This window comes from Rattus norvegicus, chromosome 9 (genome assembly GCF_021556685.1).
Source record: "Rattus norvegicus strain SHRSP/BbbUtx chromosome 9, alternate assembly SHRSP_T2T, whole genome shotgun sequence".
Lineage (NCBI taxonomy): Eukaryota > Metazoa > Chordata > Mammalia > Rodentia > Muridae > Rattus > Rattus norvegicus.
In genome coordinates this window covers 72,116,404-72,130,593 of record NC_141542.1, presented here as the reverse complement: position 1 = coordinate 72,130,593, position 14,190 = coordinate 72,116,404, and the positions used below count along the sequence as shown (strand labels likewise).

At 42.7% G+C, this 14,190-nt stretch overlaps 1 protein-coding gene and 1 long non-coding RNA gene across 2 annotated transcripts in view; one reads left to right on the top strand and one right to left on the bottom strand.

Moving 5' to 3' along the window:
* Plcl1 (phospholipase C-like 1) overlaps positions 1–14,190 on the bottom strand; it is a 337,263-nt gene that overhangs the window by 279,486 nt on the left and 43,587 nt on the right.
* LOC134480577 (uncharacterized) lies at positions 2,041–9,659 on the top strand. The gene is made up of 3 exons (XR_015629564.1): positions 2,041–2,163; positions 4,943–5,014; positions 9,367–9,659. It is a non-coding gene; the product is annotated as an uncharacterized LOC134480577 (long non-coding RNA).

Here is a 14,190-nt window from a genome sequence, read left to right as displayed (position 1 = left end):
CCTATCAAGCCTGAAACTAGTGCCAACAGAGATAGAGACGTGAAACACGGAGAGAAAAGCAGGCCCTCGAATCCTAGCAGGGCCTCTTCCTGGCTGTACACGACACCTTCCTCCAGATCCACCTCATTAGGGACATTACCTTCCCATTTCACAACAGAGAAGACACTAAGACAACCAACAACTGTCTTTTCCTTTTGTTTCCAGACCTCTTTCTACTTATCGTGTCTCTTCTACAGTCATAAAAGCCAAGTTCGAGTATCCATAAGCAAACATTTATTATTGTCAACTACATAAAGAACACGTGTTTCTTCCTGTTTTTCCAAAAGATTATCTTTGGCCTTGATGCTGATCATGACTTCTCTGGGAGGACCTGATTGAGTCTCCTAATAATTCAAAAGGCTCTTAAAAGTCACAGATACCATGTAAATCATTAAATACTGCATGCAGCCCATCTATCTTTAGATTGCAATTAAGTCAATTACTCAATTAGCACACAATGAATCGTTACTTAGTGGAGACAATCCGAGGTGTTTGCTCTATTGGGTGGTGCTGACAAGCATTTACAAGCTTGGAGCAAAGGAGCAATGGGCCTGCATTAGCAAAATGTTAGCCCTGTCCTTTTTCCAGGGTTTAAATGATGTGCTCGTGTTCAAAGCAAGCTTTCTTCATCAACTGTTTGACATAAATTGAATAAAGGCAAGATATTTTAATATCTCACATGTAAGCTTTGGATTAAACCACCTCACAATGTTAACCACTTTAGTTTGAAAGGGTATCTATCACTGGTTTAAACACCAGATCTAAGTTACGTGATGGATTAAGAATTTACTAAATGAAATGTCACACACACTTCTGCAGAAGTCAATTTATGTGCAACTACCTTCCTCTCCATAGAATGTTCTCTCTGCTCCTCGTTTATTTAACCTTGTCAGTGGTCGGAAGAGTAGAATGAAAGAAAACTGATATATTGTTTTAAGATCTTCTGTTTCAGGTGTGGAGTTTGTGGCAGAGTCTAAACCTCCATGATTCGATGCTCTATGTTCCTCTCCAGCCCCTCAGTCTGCACCCACCCCTGGCTTCTTGGTAAATGGAGGGTAGTGTAGGAGGCACTGATGAGTTCTCAATCCAGTTCTCTGTGGCTTCTTACTCTCTCTACTTCAATGCTTCAACATTTAACATCAGAAAAGTGAGCCTGCAGAACAATAGCTCTGAATGGCTGTCCCTTGTCTTAAACGTGAACTGAAATTGGAATTTGCTTATAAAGAAAAAAATGTTCTATTTTCCTATTTTCCAGCCAATAGGCTGCAGTTTTTATTTTGACCTTGTGTCTATTCTACACTAATTTTTATGTCAATTGAAATGCCCCCAAAATATATATTCTCAGAAATAGAGGCTCACTGAGGAGCCTATAGGATCATTTCTGGTCCTATGATATGTGTCAAAAAGCCCTACAAAGCAGGACCCAGAGGTGTTGCTGGCTTTCTGCCTGCTTCGGTGACTAGATGACTAGCAGGGCTGTTCTGAGTCAGGGACTCCTGGCTTCCTTGTTCTCTGAATCCTCTTACCATAGGCAGCTCCTTCATGGCTCCACGACCACAGGCCCACGCCTTTTTATAGTTTTCATTTCTTTGCTAGCTTCCCCATCTCCTTCAGCCTTGTCTATTTATCTCAAGTTCCTTCAAGCATGTATCCAAAGGTGCCTTGCAGAATACGCCAGTGACATCAGGTTTTAATCATTTCTAAGTAACGTTCTGGCTTCAATTGTATCTGTCAAGGGACCCCTCATCCTTTCAAATGATGTCACTGGTTCTGGTGAATCATTTATCACAAGGAAACTAGATTTCTCCTCTTTTAACATTTATGTAGGCTGTCTGCAAAGAATTCCTAGCTCTTCAACTCACTGACCCAATGCAGTCACATGATCATTTGTTTTGCAGCTCACTTTCAAGGTCAGAAATCAGTAGCACTGCGGCAGCTGATTCAAAGTACTTATTCCTATCAGAGAACAAACCTGCGTAGGCCCCCACCTTAGGAAATGCCACCAAGGGAAGTGGCCAGCATGCTCTGCAGAGGTTACTGAGGGGATACACATGTGTGACAGCCTGGGACTGCAAAACGACTGCATGAAAGGACCCTGGCCTCCATCAAATACCGTTCATTTAGGTAACAATGCTTTGACCATTAGCTATAAATTTCTATGAAACTGCTGTAAGGGTGATTTTTAAAAAAGAGATCTTAAAGGGGTTCAATTTATAACAGTTTTAAGTGTGGGAACTCTACATATATGATCTTCTCTAAGGTGGCCCACTTTCAGCCCCATCGAAATGCTTTTCAAAAGCTAGTTTAAAAGCAGCAGACAAAACTAGTGGAGGATAATGTAACTTAATGAGGACAGCTTTTAAACACTGCAAGGAATGACAAAATGGTGGCTCCCTCATCTTGAGCTATACATTAGCTGGAGAAACTTGGCGAGAAAGTGATGAAGTGTCCTTTGATGTGGTTCTCATATCTTATATGTTACAGAAACTAAGACAGCTGCAATTCAAAAGTTTCATGAAAAATTGTCTCAATTTGAATTTTAATAAAATTCCAAATGAGTCTCCCTTTACAGTATGAAACATAATGAAGTGTTCGACTGTTAGTCAAAACTCATTTTTATATCATTTGTAACTGCAGATACACAGTAAGTGAAAACTGTTAAAAAGAATGCTTTTCTTAATTTTTAAAGTTCCTTTCCTTGGCAAGCAGCTTCTGATAGATTGTTTTATAAGGTGGTGTTTATAAAACTGACACTGCAAGGATCACCAAAGTAGCAGCAAATTAAACAGCACAGATCTAAGAATCTGTGATGCTACCTCGGTTTAGCAGTGTCATGTGACCAACAGCACTGGAGGTGGAAGTCTAAGCCATCCACGAACTCAGAGACACAGCAAATACAATGTGTACATGTGTTTTCACTAAGATCAATGTGAGAGGCAGAGCTGAACAATAAATCTAAACCATCTGGTTTGTTAATAAAGTCTAGCTCGAAATTACATACAAGGAAAAGCTTTAGTGGTATGAGAAAGTTTGCTGGTAACCTTTGCCATACAAGTGGCTGGATTCTATTTTAGGTCAAAAAGAGGCAGCCAAGTTTAAATAAATGCCCTTACTGTGTAACATTCTGGAGTGACCTTTACCATGATACATTTGAACAACTGGTTGAGCAGCAAAGGTTAACCAGGGAGGTTATTTTTCAATGGATCAACAGTACCAATGTGGAGAATTTAGCCAGTAAGTTGGTATTCAGCTGTCCAAGTCAGGATTCAGGTGGACCAAAGTGTGCCCCATTATAGAAGGTTAGAACACAAATACTAAACAGATACTCACCCAAGTAGAGAAGTAGCTTAGAACCTGTGAAAGACACCAAGTGGGCAAAGGCGATCTTAGACAATGTGTAGAGTTAGAGCATGGTCTAAGTCAGTAGGTTCTTGGCATTAGAAAGATGTGTCAAGAAACTTGGGGGGGTGGATCAGTATGAAAGCGCTTATGTACATGAATAAGGACATGTTCAATCTTCAGCACAGTTTTTAAAAGCCAGGCATGGCAGTGCTCACAAGTATTTATAGTATAGGCATATCCCTCGGGCTAGACAAACCAGTAAGCCAGGTTCAGTGAAAAACTACCCCAAAAAAAGAAGGTAGAAAGTGATTGAAGAAGACATCTGACCTTCAGTGTGTGTGTGTGTGTGTGTGTGTGTGTGTGTGTGTGTGTGTGTGTGCATATGCACACACAAAAGAAAGATATGGCAACAAGTGAATAAAATATGGTCAACTAGGCTGTAGAGAAGATTAGAGGTGAAGCCAGGATAACTGAGCTGACAGACAAGGTCAGCTTGGAGAAGATAAGACAATCATGTAGAAGGAAGCAAACAAACCAAAAGGATCTATTACCAACATCAGGCACAGGCAGAGCAAAACCAAAGGTTGGTCAGTTGCAAACAACAAACTACATTGCTAAGAACAAGACTAAAGCAGAATAGAACTCTCCCAGGGTGAGAAAATGGCTTGCAGATCTGAAAACAAAACAAAACAGAACAGAACAACAGCATTTGGAAAAGAGGGCAAACCTAAAATGAAGAGTGGCATTGAGAAGACAGAGAACAGACAGGGTGCTGGTCTCAATAGGAATGGCTTCCATAGGCCCATGTGTTTGAATGCTGGGCCATAAAGAGTGGCACTATGAAGAAGTGTGGCCTTGTAGGGGTGGGTGTGGCCTTGTAGGAGTGGGTGTGGCCTTGTAGGGGTGGGTGTGGCCTTGTAGGAGTGGGTGTGGCCTTGTTGGAGTGGGTGTGGCCTTGTGGGGGGAAGTAGGTCACTGGGGATGAGCTCCAAGGTCATGTAAGCTCAACCTATGCAATACTGGTCTTTAGCTTGTATATTACGGTTTCTGATTTTGTGTTTTGTATGTGTTCTTCATGTGTTTCCCCCCTCTCTCTTTTTTTCCTGTTCTATTTTGGTTGTTTTCCTGTTTGCTCCATTTCTAGAGAGAGCACTGATGTGGAGATGGGTGGGGAGGTGGAAAGCATCTAGGAGGAGTTTGGGAAGGACAAACCATGATCAGAATACACTGTATGGAAACTATGTTTTAAAAAAGAAAGAACGAAAGTGACCCCCCCAAGAAAAAACTAGAAAAGTCTGGAGACTTCTAGCTAGTCAACCATCTAAAGCAATTTAAGATTATAAATAGTTTGTTTTCTTCTTTTACAGAATGCAGAAGTGAGGCTTAGGCGGGGAGAAGCCTTGCATGGCTTGAAACCGTCTTGTTTTGAGCTGCTTTATACTCCACTCTTGAGAAAAAGGCACACTAACCAGTGCTCTGCCTGCCATGGAACCCAGCCCATCATTTCTGTACAGAGTTTTCCTCTTCTGCAAAGATTTTAGAAATACCTATTATTTTCCAGGACTGGACTTGGGGCTAAGGATGCTGGGTGAGCTGACAGAAGACCTGCCCTCCTGGGATCTCTAAGCTTCACGTGAGTAGAATACATGAAAATGAACAAGGGGAATGTTAAATTTCAGATTCCAAGCTGAGTGGGTACCCAGCACACCCTGAGAAACTGGTCCAGACAGAGCTCCCTGCACATAGACTGTGAGTCTGGGTCTCAGCTGAACCCGCAGCACCGAGCACATAGTAGGTGCATCACTGTATTAAATGGCTTTCGACACACTGGAGCAAATGAAGCAGCAGTGTTGTAGAACAAGGACATATGAGGAAGTCATAAAGGGTGGTATGCAACACAGTCTGATTAGGTGCTGGGACAAGTCTCTAGAGAGGGCAACGTCTGGACAGACGTTCTAGGAAAAATAGGAGGAACCAAGCATGAAGGGGTGTCACAACATTCAGAAACATCAGGTGAGGTGAAGGAAAGGAAAGCTTGCCCAGAAGTTACACGGTCTGCTTGCTACCATCTCACTGCCTCACCTGCCCCATCTCCTACCACCTGTCACCAAGAGTTAATATCATCAGGTAAGTCAGATGCAGAAAATTTAAATTTCGCTTGACTTCACTTAAAAATTAAACCCATAATGATTATAGTATCCAGAAATTCCACTTTTCAGTACACATCAGTAAGAATTAAAAGCCAGGACTCAGGTATTTGTAGACTCATGTTTACCTCAGCATCGTTCACAGTTTCCAAAAGGTAGCAGATATCAGAGTGTCCGTCATGAGTTGAACAAATAAATCTGGCATATACATACAATGAAATACTATGTAGCCTCAAAAAGGAGGGCAATTAGGAATTTGCAGCAAAGAGAACCACTGCTGAAGACATTATGCTAGTTAAATATGGTGGCTGTGAAAGGACAAACATGGTATGAGTCCATTTATATAAGTAGATGATTCTGTTTATAGAGTCATCAAGCTCATGCAAGCAAATGGTCACAGCTGCCAGGCACTGAGGAGAGTGAACATTGGGGACTCTGTGTGCTGAGTCTGCTGCTTCTTGAGGTGGATGGTGGGCATGGCTGCAGCAGGGTGTTATGGATAGTGACCATGTGGTCCATTTTATGGTCTGTATTTTTACCAAACCCAATTAATTAATATCACACACACATACACACACACACACACACACACACACGCACGCACACACACATCTACAGTAGCTGCAGGGGACTCAAGTCTACCTCTGCTTTGTAGGAAAACCTTAGGGACACCCACAGACTCCCAACAAAAAACAAGTTAAAGAGAAAGACTTTGCCAAAGCTCCAGCAACCCACCGCCAGCCCTGGAAGCTGATTTTCCTCAGCAGCTGCTGTCACAGTTGGACAGTGAAGCATAGTCCATTAGCACAGACATTTTCAGTGAAAGAAGTCATGAGATGAGAATCCTGAAAGCAAGGAGATGTTAGAACAATAGTCACAGGCTTTCGTTCCCTCTGTGGATCTAAAGAAATTTAAGAAAGGCAGAATAAGTACTTCCAGCACTTGATCATCACCGCCGTCCCATGCCAGGCCGGCAGCCCCCTTTAAAAACACGTAAGAAACAATTAACAGCTGCATAGGTGACAAACTAACATATAACCCAATGGCAGTGTACAGCCGAGCTCGGCACAGTGCAGCTGTAATGGCAGACTGCAGTGGTGGCCTCCCTGCCATGTGCCCGGCAGCCTCCCCACTCCCTGCACATTGCAGCTGGGCAGCAGAGCTTGCCAGGAACTGAGACACACAGCCCTGAGTGACAAATGCTCTCACTGCACACAACCATACTCCTCCTACCTCCAACTGTCACAGCCCAGTACCTTACAAGCACGGCCAAAGTCTGTTGTTGCATTCATTCCTGCATTTGGAATATGCAGCAGAGTCAAACGCCACCATCCCCATTCACCTAAAAGAATGTGTCATTTGGAAAGTGTCCTGTATTTACCTCTTTCTGTGAATGCCAGATGCATGTAAGTGTCAAGCCAGGAGCTCCAAAGTTGAGCTTAACATATCGCTCCAAAGTAGAGTCAGGTGAGGTGAGCTCAGGGGAGCAAAGTCAGGTGCCAGCTCTTGTTCGCCCTACATGGAGGTAAAGGTCCTTGGACTTCATCCAATCATGTATCCTCCTGGTCTCCAGCACCAGCACCTTCAGATCCACGAGGAGAGAAAGAAGACGCTTCGGCCAGAACTAAGGACATTTCTCCTCTGCCCTCTCTGCTACATTCCACCAGTTTTCCTATCTGTCTCCTCTCTCTCTCCTTTCTCTCAGAGCTACATTTCAGGAAGCACTGGAAACATCTTTCTTAACTAATTGGACCACAGGAGACTCTTTTCAGAGTAGTGTCTTAGTTAAGGTTTCTCTTGGCATGACAAGCACAATAACCAAAAGCAACTTGAGGAGGAGAGGGTCTATTTCTAGTGACAGCTCTCAGGTCACATTACTGAGGGAAGCCAGGGCAGGAACTGAAAGCAGGAACCTGGAGGCAGGAACTGGAGCAGAAGCCACAGAATACAGGAATGCTGCTTACTGGCTTACTCTCCACGGCTTGTCATGGGAAGTAACAGAGAGACCAACAACTGGACAGTGTGCAGAGCATGAGAGAGTTTGGAACACTCATCAATGTCTTTGTCAACATCTCGCCCCACTCCCAGGCCTCAAGGCAATATGCCCAAGAGTGGAGTAGGAGAAAGACTGCATGAAAGACTGCAGAGAAAGATTGCAAGACGTCATAGAAAGTGTCTTCTAGATACATCAGAACTGATGCACATGTGAACTCTTGGAGCCTGTGGCAGCGTGCACGAGACCTGCACTGGTTCAATCCAGACACAGGCCTAATGCTGAAACTGGGAAGTGGACATGGGCTCCCATTCCTAATCAGGAAGCTATCTGCAATTGACACTTGCTTGTAAAGGAAAAATTAATTTTCACCAACACAGTCTCGCTGGGTATATTAACCATACTTAAGGGCAGGCCCCATGCTCAGCAATAGACATTCAACACAAAGTGAACTCAAAGGTATTTTTGCCTCATATTGCATTTTTTTTGGTCTTATTGACCTTTTTCTGTATCATATGCATATGTGGCTTATGCGTGTGTTTCTTATGGTTTTTATTTTTTCCTATTCTGGTTTGTTTGGGTTTTCATTTGCCTGTTCCTTTCTAAAAAGAGAGAGAGAAAGGGGGTGGAGGTGGGAGGATCTCAGAGGAGTTGGGGGAGAAAAAACACTGATCGGAATATTGTATTAAAATCCTATTTTCAATAAATATATATTATATTTATTTAAACTTTTCATACAGTAAAATTCATTCTTTCATTGTATAAATCTCTGAGTTTTGAAAATGCATATACCCTGTAACAACAAACAACATACAGAAAATGCCTATTTTTAAAAAGCTTTGTGCCATATCTATTGGGGGATTCTGCCTTATTGTTTCACCCTTTCCAGAAAGCACACAAATTCAATTTAACAGTAAGCAGACATTTGTGTCTGCAGGTCTGTTTTCTTATATACCCCAGGACTTGTCCAGGGATGGTACTCAGGGATGGTATAGCCCATAGTGGGCAGGGCCCTCCCACATCAACCTCTAATTAAGAAAAGTCCCCACAGGCCAATCTATGGAGGCATTTTCTCAGTTTTGGTTGCCTCTGCTCAAATAACCCTACCTTGGGTCAAGTAGACAATAAACTAGCTAGGACAGGAATAACACTAAACACAGAGGTTCAAGTACCTTCCCACAGATTCTAAGTCTTCATGGGCTCCCTGAAATAAAGACTCTCACAGCCCGTTAGAACACCATTCTTCTCCCAACAGCAAGTCAATGGACGCTCTGATCATGTAAATGCTCATCATGGTAAGCTCTCAGAAGCCATTTCATTACCACGAGGGACTCTACTGAATTTTTTGTTTATTTTTTCTATGCATATCTTTGTAAAAAATCTCCAACTCACCAGAAATCTTTCCTACAATCACCAAAGCACTCACATGTATGTTTGACAAGCACACAAGAGGCTCTCAGTACAATACCCAGCACGGAAAAAAGAAAGTTTGGTTTGTTTTATACAGGGTAGGGAAGTGGGGAAGTGGTTTTACATTCACATAAGAGAAGGTGCAGGGCTAATCCCTTATTTGAGCTCCTCGGGGTATGTGAATTAAACAGATTTATTTAAATATATGAGTTAGCGGGAGGAGGAAATGCATAGTGTTTACACATGCGATGCACAAAACAAATGCCCTGGGGTGGCTAGCATTAGAACTTTATATGCTGAAACTTGTAGGGAAAAGAAAATGGGGGAAGGCATCTATGAGAACAGATAGTTTTCCTTTGAAAAGACAAAGGGGGTCCTGGTGGAGCTGGTGGAGCAAATAAAAGATAAAGATTTTTTAAATGTCTGTCTATGCAGGTTGTGTCATCTGTTACCGTTCATGTGCCAGACTCTGGAGCCAAACCCCCACACTCTCCCAAAAGACAGAACTAAACAGATGCTTTGGACCACTTCTGGAGTTTCCGGTGGGTTAGAACCCTGAGGATGCAGAGCGTGGATATGTAGTCACAGTTACTTGTAAACAGAAGGGCTTGTCCTCTGGGACAACAAAAGGGGACATTTGTAAGCCATAAGGTAACTGTCCTAGTGTGTTAACCATGGGTTGGTTTTCTTCTGTGAATACCTGTTCATTAAACACTATATAGTCCCAGGTCTCCATCTAAGAAGTTTTATTACAGAGTCTAAGTCTGGACATAGTTCCTGTACCATTCCCTCCCATACAAACGTGTCCTTGTAGTTATTATGGCAGTTCAGGCAGGATTCACTTTCCCAAATTAATCCCACATTCTTTGAGTTCAGGAGTTCAGAAAGAGGATTTAACTCACTGTCAGACTGGAAATGGTATAATTACTCTGGGGCAAGCAGAGGGAAGTGGAAGGGGTTGGGGGAGTTAAAGCTAAATGGAACTGTAGAGACGATCCCCATTCAATCCTGTCATATGACTAATGAAGAAACTGCTAAACCTCATAAAGGTTAAATTACTTGCCAAAGAGCTGTGCTACTTGGTGATTGAGCCCCATTTCTTCTCATCCCCCTGCCTCTGTGTGTGTGCATGTGCATGTTCATGTGCATGTGTGTGTATATGTGTGGTATGTATGTGTGTATGGGGATGTGTGGCATGTATATGTGTATATATGTTGTGTGTGTACATGGTATGTGATTGTATATGCACCTATATGTGGTTTGTGTGTATGTGTAGTAATGTGTGTTAGTATACATGTAGTGTGTGTGTGGTGTGGTATGTGTCTATATATGATGTATATGTCTAAGTAGTATGTGTGTGCATATATGTTTGATGTGTGCATTCATGTGTGGTATGTGTGTATGTGTGGTATGTGTGTGGGTGGTATGTAGAGTATGTGGAGAATGTGTGTGCTGTGTGTGTGTGTGTGTGATGTCTGTGTATATGTGTAGTGTATTGAATGTGCTTGTGTATGCAGAGTATATGGAGTGTATATATGTGTAGAGTGTGTGAGTATGTGTGTGTATGTCTGTCTGTGTGTGTGTGTGTGTATGTGTGTGTGTGTTATGTTTGCCCACATGCAAGTTCAAGTTTACCCTCTAGTAGATAAACTTGATATGTGTATTCAGGCAAATACAGATCCACGATTCAATAGTCAGAGGCCCTGCAGGAGCACCAAAGCCAACCAGAATCATTTCCTCAAATGACAAACCACTCTCACGCTAATGATCTCCGGGAGTCTGTCTCTAGGTAGATACTTCAGTATCTGGCAGAATTGATTAATTGCTCACCCCATATGCAAGAAGAGCTGTATCCAATCTTTATTAGCCTTTAAACTTCCCTGATTCCCTAGAACTTCCTCACTCATTTCTAGCCCAACCCCATCCATTGAATATTTAAAAAATCAGAGTTTATTTTAAAATATCACTCCTCTACTTTTATATTTCTCCAAATGTCTGGCTTTATGCCTGAAATGCCTTTATAATTGAGGGAGGGGGGCCAATGCCAGTGTTCTTAAAGTTCCCATTATTCATTTCAAAATTAATTTGATTGTACAGAACTGAAAAAAATTAAGGTTAAAGCAAAAACTGAACACTAAAAGAAGCATCTTTTCCGTTATCACGCTGTGGTCTAAAACCTCACAAGACAACATGTGGAGTGCACTGTACATCACTGGCTTCGTGCATCACCCAGGGATTAAGGGAGGGAATCCGGGAGCAGGGTGACCGTGACCTTGGGAACCAAGTCTCACATGCAGTCTAATTCCCTCAGTGCCGACTCTAGCATCCTCATTAGTCAGCACTTAGAGCACAAAGTCTGCCTCGTGAAATTCATTCCAACAGCAGACACAGGGCTGTGCAAGCATGCAGGTGAGCTGTAGCCAAACAAAGAAACTTTCCATGTCTTGATTTTGCATCCTCACAGTGGCCCTCTGGCTCTCCTGTTAAAAGACTAACTCCAGATTCCAGCACCTGTATCAGGCCAAACTAACCTTCTGGCAGTAAGGCAAGGTCTCTGGCTGACTTAATTGTGCCTCTTGCTCAGGGAAACAATAACAATGTGACTATTTCAAAAGCCTTCTGTTGTGCTTGGTCTGTCTCGGTTTCAGCAGCATCTACCTTGGCTATCTCACAGCATTTTTAGTTTACATCTTGACTTTGGTTTGTTCACAATGCCCCCTTGACTGCAATCCACTAGGGGTCCATAAAAATGACCATCCACTTTTATCAAAGATGCTTCACACGAATCCTCCTCTCCAGAAAAAAAAAAAGTACACTTATAATTAAATCAACAAGACAAACTCCCCAAGAACTCAATGAATAAACCATATTTATCTTTGCACAAGAGTCCATTTCAAATCCTCAAGTGTGTCTCTTCTACTAGAAAAACTGGATTTCCACATTTTCTTTTACTTTTCCCCCCTCCAGAAATCCTGGTCTCTCTCCCTGGCTGTTCAGGACAGCTTGCATGCTCAAATCAGAGCTCTGCTGTTAATGCGTGCCAGCCATGCCCCTGCTCCAAGAGTCTACAGGCCCCAAACCCAGAGTTTGTCATTCACTGACAAAGGTCAGCACATCTGTTCTCAAGGTGCTGACCTCCACTCATCTGACCTCAATTCACTTATGTGCTTTAATCAAAATCCACACAGCGTTCTACAGTATGTGTTCTAAACAGTCTAGTCAACATTAACAAACTAGCAATCTGGTTAGAGTTTCATTTGACTTAGCTCTCTTTAGAGGCCAGGGTAGAAAAAAATCACAAACTGCACAGCTGGACTCTCTGACTCAAGCTACCTAGCAACTGTCAAACTACTCCCCCAAACCACAAAGGTGTTTGAAGCTACATATAAAAGCTTATGCTAAGAGAAACCACCACAGTTTCCACTGTCAGCATGCTGTTTCAGCACAAACACTAGTGGGAGGCAGCTTGGGAATGGAAAAGTGCTCCGATGGCCAAAAGTATTTGCATGTTCTCCCTTGAATTATGTGGAGTATGACATAAATGAATGGTTAGGGTCAGAACATTAAATATGCATGCTTTGGCATGGGGCTAGGGGTGTTCTTAATTCCCGTTATGTAGAACTATCACTATCGATGAGGGCATGTCTGAATCAGTACTCAAATATCTGTGTCTCTTACACCAAACCACTCTGTCTTGTTCCTTAAAGCTAATGTATTAGGAGCTGGAGAGATAGTCCTGTTGGTAAAGTGCTTTCGACATAAGCATGACGATCCGAGTTCAAATCCAAGAACCCAGGTGGGAAACTGGGTGTGGTGGTATACACTTGTAATCCCAGAGGTGGCCACAGTGAGACCCCTAGAACTGCTGGCCATACAACCTAGCCTAATCAGGAAGCCCCAGATCCAGGAAGAAAGCCTGTATCAAAAACAAAGTGGACAGTTCTGTAGGAATGACACCTGAGATGGACAGCTTCTTCATGCATACATATATACCGAAGTGCAACACAGGTACACACACACACACACACACACTTCAGAGTCTGAAAAAATAAATTGCAGAGCATTTGTGGGGTGCAATGCTGGGGACACTACTGCTTTTTATAGAATGAAAAACCTCCCTAGAAACTGTAACAGTATTTGCCTCTGGGATATTGGAGATCTGAGCTGGTTGTTTATTAAATAGTCTTTTATATGGTGTTTAACTTTTTGCCACATTCGCTTGCTTTCATAACAGGCATTAAGGAATAAGCTGACCTGAAGGTTGAACACGTTTAACAATGAGCTCATCCTTTTGGACTTAAGAATGGAAACATATTTATGCTGGTGTCTGCAGACCATCTCAGGCTCTAGGGTAATCATAGCCCCCCACCTCCTTTGTTCTTACAAGAGGTATTTGAGAAATACAGCTTTTCTCCTCGCTTAGACTCCTGAGAAAATAAACTTGAGTTCTATTTGGAGAATTCAAAGTACATACCATTCATGCAAGCCCAAGCACACGCTTGCTCAATGGCCCTGCCCCACTACTTCATAGTTATAAAATGTAGGAAGGAAGCCATTGGTCTCACATCAGCAACACAGCCGCACAGCATCCCAGGTCCTTCCCTGAGGGACAGGCCCTGCATTCATCAATATGTTGAACCCGTAAAACAGTTTAAGCTCCCTGATCTCCACAGGGCTCTGCTTCATCAACAGTCACTATCAATCCACTGTGTGGTTTCTCTTCTTTCTTACACTCTTACCCTCTTCAATCACATTGTGTGTACACATAAAGTGCTTTTATTTCAATCACCTTAGTTTTTCCTCTTTGCTAGATCTATCTGCTTCTTGAGCTCATGGGGACTCCATCATAGTTACAGTGTAAAACCCCAGTGCTCACAGTCTGGTAGACTCTTGACAAACACTTTTCAAATGGAAATGAGCTCCCGACTGCTTCCCAGCACTTCCAAGCACTCTCCGTCCTGATACAGTGCAGTGTGCACTGCACACCGTCACTCTATCTAGCCTTGCTTGTCCTGCATCCCTTCTGTTCTGTGAGCTTTGCCCTACTTTACCACTTCCTCCCTCCCTGCTGTGGTTGCTGCTGCTGCAGCCTCTATCTCTGTGTATCTAAGTTCTTTATCCTTCCTTACCTCTCATCTAAGTGACATCAGATAATACTTTTCTCTCCATGCCTAGCTTATTTAACAACAGAATCAGCTTCACTGGAGAGGTGGGAAACAATCGCCTGTATACAGAAGAGTATAATTAAAGACTAGAAGA